Source organism: Saimiri boliviensis, chromosome 17 (assembly GCF_048565385.1).
Source record: "Saimiri boliviensis isolate mSaiBol1 chromosome 17, mSaiBol1.pri, whole genome shotgun sequence".
Classification (NCBI taxonomy): Eukaryota; Metazoa; Chordata; class Mammalia; order Primates; family Cebidae; genus Saimiri; species Saimiri boliviensis.
In genome coordinates, this window is record NC_133465.1 from 62,501,607 (window position 1) to 62,519,010 (window position 17,404).

The 17,404-nt window shown below is 42.8% G+C and overlaps 1 protein-coding gene across 3 annotated transcripts in view; it reads right to left on the reverse strand.

Annotated features, from left to right (window-relative positions):
* Nucleotides 1–17,404, reverse strand: part of SLC39A11 (solute carrier family 39 member 11) — a 541,921-nt gene that overhangs the window by 199,058 nt on the left and 325,459 nt on the right. The gene's annotated exons all lie outside the window — the stretch shown is intronic.

Here is a 17,404-nt window from a genome sequence, read left to right on the forward strand (position 1 = left end):
CTTGAGCCCAAGAGTTTGAGACCAGCCTGGGCAACACAGCACAATCCCATCTCTACAAAAAATAAAAATAAAGAATTAGCTGGGTGTGGTGGTATGCACCTGTAGTCCCAGCTACTTGGGAGGCTAAGACGGGAAGATGTCTTGAGCCTGGGAAGTTGAGGCTGCAGTGAGTCGTGATCGCACCACTGCACTCCAGGCTGGGTGACAGAGCAAGAACCTGTCTCAAAAAAAAAAAAAAAAAATCACTGAATAGGCATTCAATGCCCAATGCACAGGTACCAAGAAGGAGAAAAAAGATGAAGATGTGGTATCCCAGCAATGCCTGTTTAAGACAAGCAATGTTGAGTTATGATTAGAAACAGATTCTAGAACCATGCCGCCTGCTTCACTTCCTGACTCAGCTGCTGATCAGCTGTGTAGTCCCAATCAAGTGGCTTCACCTCTCTGTGCTGTGGTTTCCCGATCTGTAAAACTGGAGAAACAGCAGTACCTATTTCATGAGGGTTTTGTGAGGATTAAATGCAAGAATGCCTGAAAGTACTTAGAATGTACTAAGTGCTGACTGTATTGACTGTTATTATTAGTATTATGTTCTTTCTCCCACAGCCCTACAGAATTACATAATATGTGACCCTGCTCTCCTGGTCACACTGATTTATGGGAACCAATTCAGATGCCTGGCTAAGCCAATCAGGATCCCTCTCCAGGGAGACTTGGTAGCTCCAACGTGCATGCCAAATCTGAAAAATCACATGATATGCGAGCAGGTCTGCCACAATGGAATGAGGGAAATGGCTGGACAGACAGTTAGAAGCAATCAGATACACTTCTCATCAACAAGTAGGGATGGGAAACCATGCAGCCAGAGAGAAAGAGACAGAGGGGCAGAGCTGCAGCCCAGGTGCCATAGATATTAATAGGCCATCCACAGCACCCCGACCTTGGGTTTACTAAGTGAACCTGCCTTTTAAAAATGCTTTTTACAAATTAGCTTATATTGAAAGAATGTCATTCTTAGAACCAGCTTGTCCTAAATATCCATGGTCCCCTGGGCTATTTGTTTATTCATAATGGAGGCAAATTGTGTGGATCTGAAATCGTGAGGACAGGAGTGGGAGAGAGCATCCAGCCTTCAGTTCACAGCATGGGATTGTTTGTGGGGAAGACTTTCTAGAAGAGATAGGTCTTGAGTGAATCTTAAACACAAGATGGCACAGATAGAAAGAAGGGTCTCTCTACTGGGAGAGAAAATAACCCAGCAAGTATAACTCAGATGTCTGTTAAGTTAAATAAGCAGGAGGTCATTGGTCTGAGGCTGGAGTTTGAGCTGCTCCATAGTGAGCTACAACCTAACTTAGAATGCATACAAACGAAAATCTCATTAGGGGTATATATTTTTTGTAATAGGATATCTAAATCTCAGCCAATTGCAAGCAGCTAAGCTTCACTCAATCACAGGTAGCCAAGCTTCAGCCAATCACAGGCAGCCACCTGATCAGACTATGTCCAAATAAGGCAAATGCCTAACTAACCAATTAAGCTATTTCTATACTTTATTTCCTGCTCAGACATTAAAAAAGGAGGAGCTCTCTGAATGTCTTCTAGTTTTGAGTGCTGCCTAGTTCATAAGTCTTTAATGCTGAAATAAATTAAAAAACATTAAAAGAAAAAAATTCTTTTGAAAATCTTTTTGTATTTATTTACTCAAATCATACAAGTACAGACTGAAAAATAAGAAAGTACAGAGCAGGTAGACTCCCTTCTCCCCAGCTCCCAATCAGCTCTCTCATTAACAGCTGAATCTCAGTTCCGTTAGGAAAAAGGGGTCTTTGCCTGATCCGTTGCAATGCAAGGATGCCAGTCTTCCAATGGTCAGCAGCCCTGACTCACAAAACCAGCCTGCCAAGAACACAGCTGTCTCAACTGGAGAGCAATTCCTCCCAGACAACATTTACAAGAGGCAAAGCTCCACACTCATTATGTGGTATCCACACCCATTGTGTGGTATCCACACCATGTGTATGCGTGTATGTGTGTGTAGGTGTGGCTGCATACAACTGCTACTCAGTACCATCCTTCCTGAGATAGTAGATAGCCTTCGTGTATGTATACACACGTGTACTTCTGTGCACACATGGGGGGAGGGGCTTTATACATTTCAAGTAGACGATACCTAGATGACTCAGGCTGCAGATGCTGGTTGGGAAATTGAACTAAACATCTGGGATTTCAAGCTCACAAATGCTAAAGATATGAGCAAACCAGTCCCAAGAGCTGTCCACGAATTAACCAGGGTCATGGTAGAGGGTCCTCAGCTTTCTCCTAGATCAGTCAGCAAACACTCCTGATTTCCTGTGCCTGCTCTGAGCACACAGGCCTGGCCTAGATGCTCTCCACTGAGTGTTGATAAAGCCCGAAAGAAAAATCTCTTCTCTTGGAGATTATTGATTGATTGATTGAACAGGGTCTCACTCTGTTGCCCAGGCTAGAGTGTCGTGGTGCGATCTCAGATTTTCAAAAGAATTTTTTTCTTTTAATGTTTTAAAATTTATTTTAGCATTAAAGACTTCATGAACTAGGCAGCACTCAAAACTAGAAGACATTCAGAGAGCTCCTCCTTTTTTAATGTCTGAGGAGGAAATAAAGTATAGAAATAGCTTAATTGGTTAGTTAGGCATTTGCCTTATTTGGACATAGTCTGATCAGTTGGCTGCCTGTGATTGGGTGAAGCTTAGCTGCTTGCAATTGGCTGAGATTTAGATATCCTATTACAAAAAGTATGCAGCCTCTATCTCCCGGGCTCAAGCAATCCTCCCCGCTCAGCCTCCTGAGTAGCTGGAACTACAAGTGCATGCCATCATGCCCAGCTAACTTCTGTTTTTTTTTTTTTTTTTTTGGTTTTGTTTTTGGTAGAGACACGGTTTTGCCACATTGCCCAGTCTGGTCTCGAATTCCTGAACTCATGTGATCCACCTGCCTTGGTCTCCCAAAGTGCTACAATGACAGGCGTGAGCCACCCGCACCTGGCCCCTAGAGGATTTTATAATTTCAGAGAGGGCAGACAGGGAAGATACAAATAAAGTCCCTCAAATCTAAGGGGCAAAACACACACTTTAACGATCACTAACGGTTGCACTTGCTTTTGCTAATGTCACAAGAGGATCCTGTTCTGACTCTCCTGCAGATACTGCACAGAGAGCTACAGACCTGGGAGGCACCAGGAGCAAATTCTAATGCTGTGCTTGTGTTTCATAGGAACATCGAGCATGAAGAGTGCTTCACCAAAATAAAAATGCACGCCTGGCCCTGGGCTTCCCGTGTGTGAAAACTGACGTCAGTGCCTTCCCTAGCATGAAACAGGAGGGTGTGAATGCCTCACATACTTGTGAAAGTTAAATAAGACACCATTTGGTGATAGCCACTAATGAGTCTGCAACGAGGAAGATTAGTCCAAATAAATCATTATAGAGTATGATGCCTCGTGAGCAATGAATCTTCTTGCCTCTCTCAGTAAGGCTAATTCAACCATCACATCCATCAAGTTAAATGCTAGCGTGTGGGCAAGGGATGACCGGTTAGTGGAGGCAATTGACAAGCACGCTGTGGGATGTGAGGGTGTGCCAGAGTGACAAGAACCCCGTGAGGTTTCTTGAAATGGGAAAGGTTCGGGCGCTTTTAAAGTGGGGTTTGGGAAGGAGTAGAAGCGGGACTGTTTCATTTAGGGATGAAACAGTCAATGTCAAACTCAGAAGCAAAACAACATCAGAGACACTGGTTAATAGGTAATACTGGGAACTTATCTTCAATGAGTTCAATCTTTACAAAAGCCTCAGAAAGTGGAGATTAATTCCCTTTAACAAATGAGTAAATTGAAGAACAGAGAGGCAGAGTAACTGGTCCCAGGTCACATAGCCAGTCTACCATTCAGGCACTGACTCAGGATCTTTGCTTCCAGAAGCCCCTCTTTTAACTAGGGCCTCTGGTTGACTGGGGATTAAGTTGGAGGAGGAAGGGGAGGAGAAAGAGCTGAACTGCTCATCTGCTTGCCAGAAAAGGTAGTGGGCACAGCTGCTGCGGTGGGAGAGTTGCAAAGGAAGTCTGGTGAGCTTTCATTGCCTGTGATCAGAGCAGCGAAAGGCTCAGAGGAAATCTCGTCTCTATAATCATTCCTCATGCAGACAAACGTGAACCATTTCATAATAGTAGTGTTTCTTAACTCATCAGACCTAGTAAGCATAAAGTAGCTGCAAGCAGAAAATATTTACCCATGCTAAGCCCACAACACAGGCTTATAATTTTTTCGGGAGGGTGAATGAAACATCCTTTGTTGTTAGGAAAAAAGTTGCCCATCATTAAAATTTTACTTTTTAATTTCTAATTGAGCATCCAGGAATTCACACAAAGAAAGGACCCACTGCCAGGGCTCAGCCTCTCATCCTTCCTACTCCATCTTTCCTGGAAAGGAACCAGAGTGTTACATGTAAGAGTAAGGACCGCAGTGAAAGAGAGAAAGAAGCCCCAGGCTCACTTTTCCCGCAGAATCACCAGGTGACCTTTCCGGATGCATCCGCTTCCCTGATTTCTTCTTCCCCACAACAGAGGACATGATTGTGGTCACAAGACATCACAGGATGGAGAAAAGCAGACACAGGTCTTGCAGGCACAAGCCCAGGGGCCGTCAGCAAACCCTGCTGCCAGGTAAATTCCTGCCCTTCCAGGTCTGGCTTCCCCCCTGCAGCGTGGGAGTCTGTGAAGTCCTCTAGTCAATGGCCCCAAACCATTTTGGATCAGCAACGGCTTTTGAAAGTACAGCGAAAGTTACAATCCAGCAAAAAATACACAGATCATTTTGAAATAATTGTTCGGTCCTTATGGATTCAAGAACCTCAGACTGAGAAGATCTTGCTAGATAAATGCCAAGTTAACCTCCAATTTCATAGCCCATGGGTCCAATCAGACAAGCCACACAGAATGTACGTGGTCCCTGAGACGGTGTAACCGGCTAAATCTAAAGGGTCCAACGATGGAATCGCAGGCCTCTGATGAATACAGCAGTGCTAATTAACAGATCACTAGCCAAGAGAGAGCTTTAACAACGTTCCCACGATATTATTGGAGATGATTTGGCTGGATTAGCACAAATAGGCAAATCATCATCTATTAAGTGCAGAAAGCATCAAATCCCTGGAAGAACTCTTTCCAAATCCCTGTTACAAAACAAAATGAAGAGTGGCCAGCAACATAAATTCACTAAGTAATATATACACATAAACAAAACTAAAGGCCAATCAAAGGCAGAACAGGAGGGGATCAACTTATATTTCCCTCCTTTCTTGTTTCCCAAAGAATCAGTATAGTTTCAGGCAATACAAATTACACTCTCACATCATTGGACCTTTCAGCTATTTCTAGACATTTTTTCTTATAAATATCACTTTCAAGGATACAAACAGTCAAAAATGTGGACGAAGTTCCCAGAAGTTGAACTGTTGATCAAAGGGCCATAATGCAATTATCTAATAAATTTCCAGGAAGACTGTGTCACTTACCTATGAACAGAGTTTGCAAGTTCTCATTATGCCGCTTCTTAGCCCTGGGCATTTCTAATTTTCAAATAAGTGTATTTATTTATGGGAGACATGACATTTCGCTTAATGTGGATTTTCTTGACTACAAGTGGGGTGGAACATTTTTCAGAGTTTTAGAAATATTTCTTTCCTCTTTTGTAAGATATCCACTGCCCAAATGAGGCCTCTTTAAATAATGATAATATGATTAGCTAATTCCTTAGAGACACTGGTAATTTTCCTGTGATCCACTTAGCTTTGTCAATGAGGCCCAGCTGGGAGCAGCAGGTATTATTATTACACATCAGACAGACGTATCATTGGCCAAGTTGGAATTTTAGCCTCAAAATTTAAAATTCCTTTTTGAGATTCTTCAAGACATTATACTGCCTTAAAAAAAAAAAAAAAGGATTATCTGCTTTCCTTATGGAACTATATAGCACAGGCCTGAAAGCTAATTTTCTCAGGTGATTGATTGTCTCTCTCAGTATTAAAACATCATTTTGTTTGTTTGTTTGTTTGTTTGAGACAGAGTCTCGCTCTGTCGCCTCGGCTGCAGTGCAGTGGCGCAATCTTGGTTCACTGCAACCTCTGCCTCCCCAGTTCCTGTCTCAGCCTCCAGAGTAGCTAGGACTACAGGCTTGTACCACCACGCCCGGCTAGTTTTGGAATCTGAGTAGAGATGGGGGTTTAACCATGTTGGCCAGGCTGGTCTTGAACTCCTGACCTCAAGTGATCCACCTTCCCCTGCCTCCCAAAGTGCTGAGATTACAGGTGTGAGACACTGCATTCTTTTTTAAGAAACTTTTATTACAGTTCAGGGCAACATGTACAGGTTTGTTACATAGGTAAGCTTGTGTCATGGGGGTTTGTTGCACAGATTATTTTGTCACCTAGACACTAAGCCTAGTACCCAACAGTTACTTTTTCTGATCCTCTCCCTCCTCCCACCCTCAACAAACAAGCAGGCCCCAGTCTCTGTTTTCCCCCTCTTTGTGCCCATGAGTTCTCATCATTTAACGTCCACTTATAAGTGAGAACATGTGCCATGTGGTTTTCTGTTCCTGCGTTAGTTTGCTAAGGATAATGGCCTGCAACTCCATCTATGTTCTCACAAAAAAACATGATCTCATTCTTTTTTATGGCTGCATAGTATTCCATGGTATATATGTACCACATTTTCTGGATCCAACTTGTGACTGATGGGCATTTAGATTAATTCTATGTCTTTGCTATTGTAAACAGTGCTGCAGTGAACACTGGTGTGCATGTGTCTTTATGGTAGAATGCCTTCTATTCCACTGGGTATATACCAAGTAATGGGATTGCTGGATTGAATGGTAGTTCTGTTTTTAGCACTTTGAGGAACTGTCACACTGCTTTCCACGATGGTTGAACTAAGTTACACTCCCACCAGCAGTGTATACATTCCCTTTTCTCTGCAACCTCACCAGCCCTTGTTATTCTTTGACTTGTTAATAATAGCCATTCTGACTGGTGTGAGATAGTATCTCACTGTGGTTTTGATTTGCATTTCTCTACTGATCAGTGATGTTGAGATTTTCTTCATATGCTTGTGGGCCATGTCTGTGTCTTCTTTTGAAAAGTGTTCATGCACTCTGCTCACTTTTTAATGGGGTTGTTTCTTTCTCATAAATGTGTTTAAGTTCCTTATAGACACTGACTATTATACCTCTGTCAGATGCATAGTTTGCAAAAATTTTCGCCCATTCTGTAGGTTGGCTGTTTACTCTTGATAGTTGCTGGTTTCTTTTGCTGTGTAAAAGCTCTTCCGTTTAATTAGATTTCATGTCAGTTTTTGCTTTTGTTGCCATTGCTTTTGGCATCTTTATCATGAAATCTTTCCCTGTTGCTATGTCCAGAATGGTATTGCCTAGGTTGTCTTTCAGGGTTTTTATAGTTTCAAGTTTTACACTTAAGTGTTGAATCCACTTTGAGTTGATTTTTGTATATAGTGTAAGGAAGGGATCCAGTTTTCATTTCTAGATACATGGCTAGCCAGTTATCTAAGCTCCATTTATTGAATAGGAAGTCCTTTCCCAATTGCTTATTTTTGTCAGCTTTGACGAATATCATATGGTTGTAGATGTACAGTCTTATATCTGGGCTCTCTATTCTGTTCCAATAGTCCGTGTGTCTCTTTTCATACCAGTACCATGCTGCTTTGGTTACTGTAACCCCATAGCATAGTATGAAGTTGGGTAATGTGATGTCTTCAGCTTTGTTATTTTTGCTTAGGATTGCCTTGGCTACTTGGGCTCCTTTTGGTTTCATATGAATTTTAAAATAGTTTTTTTCTAGTCTATGAAGAACAGTTGATAGGAATAGCATTCAATCTGTAAACTGCTTTTTCAATCTGTAAATTGTAATGGCATTTCAATAATATTGATTCTTCCTATCCATAAGCATAGAATGTTTTTCCATTTATTTGTGTCATCTCTGATTTCTTTGAGCACTGTTTTGTAATTCTCCCTGTAAAGATCCTTCACCTCCCTGGTTAGCTGTATTCCTAGGTATTTTATTCTTTTGGTGTCAATTGTGAATGGCATCGCATTCCTGATTTGGTTCTCAGCTTGGCTGTTATTGGCATATAGGAATGCTAGTGATTTCTGCACAGTGATTTTGTATCCTGACACTTTGCTGAAGTTGTTTATCAGCTAAAGGAGCTTTCAGGCCAGGACTATGGGGTTTTCTAGATATAGAATCATGCCATCTGCAAACAGGGATAGTTTGACTTCCTGTCTTTCTATTTGTCTGCCCTGTTTTTCTTTCTCTTGCCTGATTGCTCTGGCCAGGACTTCCAATACTATGTTGAACAGGAGTGGTAAGAGAGGGCATCCTTGTCTGATGCCAGTTTCCAAAGGAATTGCTTCCAGCTTTTCCCCACTCGGTATGAGAAACATCACTCTTTTCAAAAGAAGAGGATGTACAAGAGCTTCTCTAGTCTTCTTTCCCCCATAGCACGAGAATTCTTGCAAACAACATAGTTTTGTAATGAGTGCACACAAATACAAAGCATCTTTTGTGGACAGGCTCCTTGCTAGGGTTGCGAGATTTAGCAAATAAAGACAGGATGTCCAGTTACATTTAAATTTCAGATAAAACCAAAGTTGTTTTAGTGAAAGTATGCCCCACATACTGCATGGGATCTACTTATGCTACAACATATGCATTATTTATTTGAAGTTCAAATTTAACCAGGTAATGTGCATTTGAATTGACAACTCTCCTTGTGCCCAATTTAGGGCCCCAGTTCTGTGGAGTTGGGCAAGCTGACTGCACTCTATGCTGACAGCAGCCACACACCTGTCCCCGTGTAAAATCCATGCAGGATGTACCACAGAGGCCATGTGTAGCTCAGGGCAGGAGAAGATTCCACTGGAGACCAAGAAAACTTCACAGAAAGACAACAAAAATATTTATTATGTTTAGTCCCTAACCTTGAGGCAGAGAAGCATCTGAAGTTTAAGAGGTGTGATCATGAACTTACTTATGTGCTTTTTACCTATAATAGGTACTTCCACTTATCTTGCTGATAATCACAAGGCACGTGACTATCAGAAGGTCAAACACCGCCTGTGTAAGGAGGCTGATTTGGTGGTAGTCAGTGCATGTTTTCCCAGGCATGGAAAGTCATTTATGCCTTACCTCAGATGCTTATGAATAAGCAATTGCTTAGTGACAACACAGCTACAAATAGAGTCACATAATTGGTGAAAATTAAATGCATATTAGAACAAAAACTCAGTTCACTGTTTGCTAAAGATTTCTCATCCACTAAGCAGACCAGCTACTACAGTGTTCCTCGTTCCAAGTATCTCAGTAAGATCATTTCTATTCTCAGGCAACGGAGCTGAAATATCCAATATTATTAAAAGTCCACCTACCAGGTGAGCTCTTCTACTTTATAAAGGCACAAACAACCATTTCGTGAGCATGAGCTCACTCCCAATGAATTAATTTTGGTCTAAAAACAAATCCCACATGAGCTCCAGAGCCACCTCTCCACTTCTTCTCAGCCCACCCTGAACATGCACAGTCAGTGCAAATGCCCCATGGGACAGAAGCCATCATAGCTTCCATAGGGTCCACCAGCAAAGGACATTTGCTTTAAAAAAAAAAAAAAAAAAAAAAAAAAGTCCCCGCACACTTACTGGAAAAAATGCATTTTGGAGAACATCTACACTTGTAAGAGCTTTGTAGTGGACTCCCAACCTCCCCGTGGTAACCCCTTGCTCAACTTTCATGGTTGTCAATGACCAGGTCAAGGAGGAAGTGGACAAAGACTACCTACTTCAGAGCTCATGGGCAACTGATAATATTAACTTAATTGTCATGGGGCTCACTTTGCCCTTGGGGTACCGCTGCTCTGTCATCTGCTCTAGTTCTAAGATGAAGGACGAACAGCCGTGACTGCTGTATCTCAAAGTGTTGAGTGAAGACCACATGCTGCAGAGTGACGGTGGGAGCTCCCAAAACACCGATTCCTGGGCCCACCCGGGAGCTACTATAGTCTTTTGGAGACAGGCTCACGACCCTGTATTGTTCAAGCCATATCCCTCCCAATCCACATTCACCCCATGATGATTCTGATACAAACTAAACTGTGAACTTCCATGATTCAGACTGCCCAACTACAAGTTAGTCCAGGTACCTCCTTCCTGTGTAAGGAGGTTGATTCAACTGTAGTCAGCCATGTTTTCCCAGGCACGGAAAGTCATCTACGCTTTACCTCTGATGCTTATCAATGAGCAATTGCTTAGAGACAACACAGATACAAATAGATCTGCATAATTGATGAATATTAATGCATATCAGAAGAAAAAACTGGGTTCACTATTTGCTAAAGATTTCTCATCCATTAAGCAGACCTCCCCCCCACCACCAACTATGATTTTCCTTGTTCCAAGTATCTAAGTCAGATAAATTCTACTCTCAGGCAACACAGCCGAAATGTCCAATAATATTAAAAGTCCACCTACTTTAGAATGAACCTAAGTAGTTGGTCTGAAACTAAATATCCTTCAGTCCAACTATTACTGTCCCATGAGGTGTCTCAGGGTAGTGAAAAGGGATATATGACCCTTAGTTATATTTGGGCACCAAAGGATACATGTGCTTCTGTTTCAAAGACAGAGGGGCCAGCAAAGGAAGTTAAGACTAGACGGTGGAAAGTAATTGAATTGTCCCGACAGAAACCATTTTCTTATCTCAAATAAAAATCTTCTCTCTTTTTGTCTTTTAAGAGAATATCGGCTGTCACATGTGGGATAGACAAGCAAATGCAACCACAGCAGAGGAGGTGACAGAAAAATAAATTCCCCAAACCAAGGAATTCTTATATCTTCCCTAAGGCTATATCTCAAACTCATCTCTCTATTTATGTAATTTCCCACTTCTTCTCTTGTCCTAGAAGTTGGTCGCCAGGAATCAAAACATGACAATATCCATGAAAACTGTCAGCTGTTACAATCAAGACAGTATACATATTGCTATATTTGCAAATATTCTGTTTTCTAAACCACACTAAAAACGAGAATCTTTCCTTTGTCAAAGGTCACATAAGTGAAGGGAAACTGTGGAACTGAAATGCCTTAAATATCACTAAAATTCCACAGAAATTTCTGGATGTCCGGGTTTTCTGGCTTTTCAGGATGTGAAAAATGGATAGGCCAACACAGGATCATCACTGGAGAGGAAAACAGAGAAAGAAAAAGATGAGCACAGGCCTGAAATGGAGGTTTTGCTTCTTGTCTTTGTTCCAAGAAGGCCAGGAACACTGAGGTTTTACCAGGGGGAGTTTACCAGCTACTCATTCATCAGAAGGGTCCTGAGGGGCTCAAGGGATGCTCCCCATCCTGGGGCTGCAGATCCTATTTGGGAAACCAGGCAGGGACAAAGGAGATCAGGACTTCCTGCTCCACAGACAAAATGCCACTACAACAGCCTTGGGGCAGCACCTCTGTCCACGGTGCTGGACGTGAAATGCCTCTGCTTAGTTGTTGATACAATGCTGGCCCCTCCTGCTGGAAATGCAGCCCCATCTCTCATTAAATCCATCTCACTGGCCAAGCCAAGGTCACCTGTAGCTGTGAGAGGACCCAAGAAAGGGAATGTCTGAAATTCAGTTGTTTTTTTTTTTTTTTTTTGTGAGACAGAGTCTCACTCTGTTACCCAAGCTAGAATGCAGTGATCTTGGCTCAAAGCAACCTCTGCCTCCCAGGTTCAAGTGATTCTCCTGCCTCAGCCTCCCGAGTAGCTGGGATTACAGGTGCATGCCACCATGCCCAGCTAATTTTTGTATTTTTAGTAGAGACGGGATTGTGTCATGTTGGCCAGGCTGGTCTCGAACTCCTGACCTCTCAGGTGATCCACCCGCCTTGGTCTCCCAAAGTGCTGGAATTACAGGCATAAGCCACCACCCACAGCCTGAAATCCAAGTTCTAGTCTGAAAGGCAGGTATGCCTTCCACCAAGACTCACAAGGTGGGGAGAAGAAGAGATTTCCCAACACAGCCAAGGGACGTGGGAGCTAAACAGCCAGAGGAGGAGAAGGAGAGGGAGAAGGAAGGCAGGAGAGGGAGAAAAGCCACCCTGAGGAAGCCTTGTTCACGTCCTCGGACATTTATGATGCCTTCAATATTCTAGACTCCCTTAAATTTACCCCAGCTCTTCCTCTCGCTTTAGAAAGACACAAATGAATCCACTGCACAGAATGCATGGGCCAATTCTATCTCCAGCTTTCTGTGTGAAACTCTAGCAATGGTTGCAACCTCTAGAAGTCTGAGCTGCTTCCATCTGTAAATGAGCCAAATTAGATAGACTTCGGGGCCTCCACTAGATAAACATTCTCCCATTCCAGGGCCGCGACAGCCTCTGACTCAGCCCGCCTAGATGATCGCTCATCCCCTGTGAGTTGGAGAGAACAGCTATTTCCAGTGCCAGTGCTTCTAGAATTCTGTTCTAGCCCAAGAAATTCCCCAAGATGAGCTTCAGGGACAGCACATTCCAACTGCTCATAGAATAAGAATGTCCACTAAAGAGAAGTAAATGCATTTGCCCAGAGGAACTGGTGTCTCATGGTGCGCTAAAATTTATTTTAAAATATTTTCTCTTAAGATTTATTAAAACATTTTCTGTTAATACAGAAATTCCCATACATTACAGAAAATTTAGAAAATAAGCAGAATAAAAAACTAAAAATCCTTCATCACCCAGAGGTGACAACTTAAAAAAAAAAAATCTTAATCTTGGCCGGGTGCGGTGGCTCACACCTGTAATCCTAGCACTTTGGGAGGCCAAGACAGGCTGATCACTCGAGGTCAGGGTTTCGAGACCAGCCTGGCCAACACTGTGAAACTCTGTCTCTTTGGCGGGTGTCTATAATCCCAGCTACTTGAAGCTGAGGAAGGAGAATTGCCTGAAGCTAGGAGGTGGAGGTTGCAGTGAACCAAGATTGCACCTCTGTACTCCACCCTGGGTGACAGATCAAGACTCTGTCTCAAAAAAAGAAAAAGGAAAAAGAGATATGTTTTTTGTCCAAATTACTTCAAAGTCAGGCACAACCAGCTATCTTCCAGGACTCTAGTAAGCTTTGGGGCTTAGTGAAAGTGAGCTGGACAGGAATTCTAAATCACCACTTAAAAAATTGGCTGAATGTTAGTCGAACTTCAAAAGGCCAATGCATCCTACTCTGAGACATCTGTGGTATAAATGTTATCTTCATGAGTGGTCTCTGAGCCCTTATTTCTTCAAGCTCAGCTTAAATAACGTAGCAGAAAGAACGTGGGTATGAAGTGGGAGGCTGTCTTTTGGCAGCCCGATTTTCCATCACATTTCACAGTTTTCAAGTGAATCATTCATCTATCATCTGCCTCTAGGCCCACCACCTCTCATGTCCATCAGCTGCAGGAGGAAGCCCCCGGGCCTGCCTTGCTCACAACCACAGCTACAGTATCTAGCACAGTGCCAGGTACAGAGCGGGAACTTGGATATTTGTCAGATGAATTATGAGATTTGATGGATGCTCTTTCCTGAAAAAATGTCCATGCACACCCACACAGAACATTTTGCACAAACTTTTAAAGAGTTCATGATCCTCTTTAAGGCTAAGAGCCTCATTCCGCAATATCCTATCTTGCTGATAGACGAACCTTTATTTATCCAAAGGCCTAGTTTACAAACATACAGATCAAGGGCTGGCAAATTCTCTTGGTAAGGGTCCAGATAGAAAGTATGTTAGATTTTGTGGGTTAGTCCAGCTTACTCACAACTACTCAGCTCTGCCACTGCCACCCAATGGCAGCCGCAAACAATATGTCAATGAGTTGGTGTGTCTGTATTCCAATAAAGCTTTATTTATTAATACAAAATCAAGCAGCAAGCTAGATGTGGCCTGCAAATTATCTGATCCCGGATATAGACTAACAAAAGTCTGATCCCGGATACAGACTAATAAAAGCAGGACTTTGAAGACCCTTTAAGACTCAAATCCTTTGGTCATCAATGATCCATAGAGAATTAATCTAGAGCCTTTCTGTTTCCCGAAGAACTGAATTGCCTAGGTCCACTCAAGGATCAGCCTTCCACAAGGAGGACCAGAGACAACACTTTTCTGGAGGATAGAGTGAAGGTCATCATGAAATATACTCTGTCACAGACAACGCACAGTGGACCGATGCACCTGTATTCTTTTTTTTTTTTTAACCTCAACCAATGGGTTGTTAGTTTGAACACCTGTATTCTTTAAGGCAGATAATAATCCCTGTGTTAGTGTTACCTACAAGGCTAGGAAAGTGAAGCCATGTCAAGGCTCTGAGGACCACTCACAGGTTGGGTGGGGCTCATTTTTAATCAGCATGAGCTCTTAAGTAAGGAGTAATTAGCAAACCGTCGAGATGCACAAAATTTACACATTATGTAAATACGCCTAAATGATTTTTTCCAAAAGTTTGTTTTCTGCATCAGCTATTTCCCCAACAATATTTTCATGCTATTAAGCCACTCAAGAGGGCCAGATATGGCGGCTCACGCCTGTAATCGCAGCATTTTGGGAGGCCGAGGTGGGCTGATCACAAGCTCAAGAGATCGAGACCATCCTGGCCAACATGGTGAAAACCCGACTCTACTAAAAATATAAAAATTAGCTGGGCATAGCGACACGTGACTGTAGTCCCAGCTACTCGAGAGGCTGAGGCAGGAGAATCTCTTGAACCCGGGAGGTGGAGGTTGTAGTGAGCCAAGATCGCACCACTGCACTCCAGCCTGGTGACAGAGTGAGACTTTGTCTCAAAAAAAAAAAAAAAAAATCCACTCAAGAAACAGCTCAGACAGTGCAAAGGAAAACTTCAGCACAGCCACTCACAGTTAAGGAAAAAAGAAACCACAAGAATGGGGTCCCAGCTAAAGAAGAATGACAATTCTCCGAAGCTGGGTTTTCTCTACCAAAAAGAACACCTCAAATGGGATTGTGGCAAACTTTTGCCAAGGTTTGCACTGAGGGTGGGTGATGGAGCATGGAAAGAAACCCACGGGCAGCACTACCACAGAGTCATGTTGCAGAACGCTGGGTACTCCTGGCAGATAGTGCTTGTCTCTGGCTAGTCTGCTAGTCTTGCCACCACCTCCCCGATCACAGGATCAGCAAAAGTGATTGAGACATGGGATCCACCATTGATGGATGCTTCCAGGAGTACCAGGGAAGAAAGCCACAATGGCTGTGAGTCCCAAAGTTTCCCCTTACTCATCTCTTCTGAACATGCACTCTGTGTGTGTGTGTGTGTGTGTGTGTGTGAGACACAGAATATACACATGTATGTGCTCACATGTAGATTTAAAGATTTAAAGTTGGGCACAGTTTATCAGTCTGTCGTTTTCTCCAGTTCATCTTCTGGGGAACTGTCAATCAAATCAAAGGATGGTGGCTGCAGGCAGGCGGCGGCGCAGGTGGGGACAGCCTAAGTTGCTGGCTTGCTGGGCAACATCCCAGTCCTCCCAGCAGGCACAGATCAGGGAGACAAGTGAAAAGCCCATAGCAGGCTTGCTGCATGTTCCTCTCGTCTTACTTCCTCCGGCTTCTGTCTTTTCCTTTTTCTCTGAGGTAATGACAAGCAGGACTATCGGCGTCATTGTAAAGAAAGCAGGAAGAATGATTCTGGAGGACTGAGAACCTGGGCCAACCGTATCCACTCGCTGTAAAGCAGCCGTTTCTCTGCCCATGCATGTTCATGCGCCAGGGCAACCATTTCCTGGTTATGCATCTTTGGGGATGCTCACTGATACCCTCTGTGCCTCAGTTTACACACTTGCCAAACGAAGGTAATAGTAGTACCCACTCTACAGGATTGTTGTGGAGAGTGGATGAGGGTAGGTATAAGACCTGTCTAGCTCATAACACGTACAACATAAACCATGTTCTGTGGTTTCTACAACGAACTAGTATCGCACTTATAAAAATGTAAAAGAGAGAGTACATACAGCATCTCGTACACCTAATCCATTTTCACTTAAATCCAGAAGAGCAAGAGGCCCATGGTGAAAGAGAAAGAAAAAATTAGAACATGATAAGATTTGGTGCAGAATTTACAAATACCATCCAATGGCAATTCTCCATGTCAGCAGAGTAAAAGCGTGCCTTGGCTATAATGGCGACACTTTTTGAAATTCCACGTTCGTGTTGACATTTTCAACTTTCAGAAAGGATCACCTGCTGCTCAAGATAATAAAGACTTTCCATCAATAAAAGGAGGGGGCTGGGGCCCTTCAAGACAGTCTACATTGCTCTGGAATACGAAGCCACTTCGCCTTTCTTTCTTAAACAGTGGAAGCACTCCTCTCATGTCGTTTACTTAGGCAACACTGATACCAGTTTGCACTTCCTAAAAAACGCTGCAGCCAGGAAGATGGGAATAAAGTAGGTTGTTAGCATCCTTAAAGTATGCGGGCTGGCTGCTTATCCAGAATAGACTGTGCTTGATAGACAGATTGACAGACAGACAGATGGATAATATGTATACACACAGATACATGCATAAATACATGCAGCATCTATATATACACATTATATATAATTGGATATATATATAGATATAGTCTGTGTATATATATCTACATATATATATATATATATATATATATATATATATATATTCAATGCCATTTCATTAAGCCAGTATTTTCTATTTTCAGGATGAATTTTGTTCAAAATTGTATATATACATGACTTTTAGGAATTCACCTTGGAAACTGAAACTTAATGAAATAGCAAGAGACAGCTAATTGCCAGGAAGAACAAGCATCACTCTGTGGTCTGTGGATTTGTTCATAAGAAACGAATGATAAGAAAGGCAACGGTCAGGAGGAAAACTGGTTCCTGAAAAAACAGAAACCCAAACTACGAATCAACCCATTCAAAGGCAGCTACCAGCAAGGGAAACCCATTTCTTTCTCTGCCATTTTTCGTTGAGTCAGGGGCCATGGCATTTTCAAAAGCTGGTTGTCTTCTTTTAATGAAGCCAATCAGGGCCATGCCAAGATGCCCAACAGACTTAAGGTTCCACACAGACTCCCAGTGCAGGGAAGCTAAATTCTTGAAGCCTCTGCTTTCTGAGATGAAAGTGTTGAGTCAGAAGGGAGGCTGACAGGCAAAGGCTGACCTGAGGTTGCTTGGAGCTAAGAGAGCCAAGAAAATAACCGCTTCTGACAAGGAAGGAATAAAATAAATTAGGAATCAAATAGAGTGGGACTGAGTGAAATCAAAATGGGGACAGTGGAGGCTGCCCTGATGTTCAAGGCCGGACCCTGCTTGGTGAACCCAAA